This window comes from Austrofundulus limnaeus, unplaced genomic scaffold, assembly GCF_001266775.1.
Source record: "Austrofundulus limnaeus strain Quisiro unplaced genomic scaffold, Austrofundulus_limnaeus-1.0 Scaffold328, whole genome shotgun sequence".
In the NCBI taxonomy this organism is placed as follows: domain Eukaryota; kingdom Metazoa; phylum Chordata; class Actinopteri; order Cyprinodontiformes; family Rivulidae; genus Austrofundulus; species Austrofundulus limnaeus.
The window spans coordinates 192124-193928 of record NW_013952730.1 but is presented as its reverse complement, the minus strand read 5'-3'; the positions used below and the strand labels follow the sequence as shown (position 1 = coordinate 193928).

The window sequence follows — 1805 nt, the reverse complement described above, 5'->3', positions numbered from 1 at the left end:
TGATTTCTCTTTTTTGTTTTATTTTATTTTATTTTATTTTATTTTATTTTATTTTCATTCAGAAATGTTAAGCTGTGCCTTCAGGAAAACAACATCCTTCAAAACAAAAATCTACAAAGTCCAAAGGAGGAGGAGTAAATAAGTGAAGACGTGTCCGTCATGGGACAGACCTGTCTGGACTGTGGTGTGTGGTGGGTCACAGAGGGGGGGTTATATTCATGTTCTGGGCCTTTAACTGTTTTGCATCCGGAGCAGGTTCTCCAGCAGACACCAGCTTTACTCCGACTAAAAATATATCTTCCACGAGTTTATTACCACAGAGATACCAGGTATGTTACGCGTCGATATTGTGTTGATTTAATGTAAGGATACCATACTTAGCATACCAACCTGACAGCCGCACAGTCTGTGTTTATATCAGATAGCCTGCTAGCTTGTTAGCGAAATAGGCCAAAACGGCAAATGGAGGCGATTTGGGATGGGTTTTTTTGGAGCTACTTTTACACATAAACTAATTTAAGCTGATTTTCTTTTAGTCTTACTACAACTTAAATAACAACGACCAGAAAATCAGTTTTTATCCTTAGAAATGAAGCAGAAGGGATGCATTAGCTGGGGGCTAAGCTAACATCGAGTCGGACACTGGGAAACCACCATCATGATGATGGCAGTGTTATCAGCAGATGATGACCATCTGCTAATGAATAACGACTCCTTTATTCTGCTTAGATGCTACATATAAGCAAGTGGCAGCTTTATATAACCATTTTATAAAGTTATTTTTCACCATTTAGTGTCATCTTTCAGCTGATTCACCCTGACTCATAACAAGAATGAACATGTCATGTTGCTTATCCTCCACCAAATCACCAAAATAGTTATAYTTGTTTTGTTCTTTAAACGTACAGACACATTTAAATTTGTTTGTATCCCAATGATAAAGTAAGAAATTGTCACTGAAATAACTTGAAACTCAGTAAAGTAGCAACACATATTATCTATTATCAGTCACTGTTTTTCTATTTTGGTTCAGCAGAGTTGTTTTAAAAATAAATCAATGAAACTGGCCTTGACAAAAAAAAAAGGAAGGCACCTCTAAAAACGAATGGGACATGTTAAACTAAGATGTGGCCTGTAATTAGCACATGTGTCTTCAATTTAGTAATCAGTCTGTCTATTTAAAGTGTGAAAAGTAGTCACAATACTGTTCATTAGGTCGTTTTATTCAGTCGACATGATATTTTCTGTAATATACTTAGTACTGTTATCAGAATTCATCAGTGGGGTCGAGGTCAAGCTCAGTTTCTGTGGGTCCCAGCATACGAGGGGTTCAGTAGAAATGAGAGAAGTAACAGAATGGCTAAAGAGGCTCTAAATTAAAGCACTGTGGAAATGAAAATTAAACTCAGTAAATTTGAGGTAAAGGGCATAGCATGGAGGCATACAAGTCAGGAATGGCAAAGGGAGTGGGATATTGGAAAGAAGGGGAGGCATTTTTATCACATTCACAATAGAAGAGCGGAGTTCAGGGAGAGAAAAAAACAATTATCACAAAAATTAGATTAGAACACCAAAGAGCACACTATATGTGCTAGGAAAGCAGGAGACAGGAAGGTGTGAAGGTAACCAGGAAGAGTAGACAGTTGAGCATGTGATATTAAAGGGATCCATGACTGGTTGTAACATTAGACTTTATTTAATAAACATATACAGTATTTTAACCGTAAAATAAAGACTGTAAAAATACTGTAGGATGTTTAGTTTTGTAAATTTTTAAAATATATTTATTTTAACATGGACAAAGC

At 36.2% G+C, this 1805-nt stretch overlaps 1 protein-coding gene across 1 annotated transcript in view; it reads left to right on the top strand.

The window, feature by feature from the left end:
- The first annotated feature begins 201 nt into the window (after positions 1-201).
- zbtb26 (zinc finger and BTB domain containing 26) overlaps positions 202-1805 on the top strand; it is a 6542-nt gene continuing 4938 nt past the window's right edge. The window contains exon 1 of the mRNA XM_014022385.1: positions 202-329. The gene's annotated coding sequence lies outside the window, so the exon portion shown is untranslated. The remainder of the gene's footprint in view (positions 330-1805) is intronic.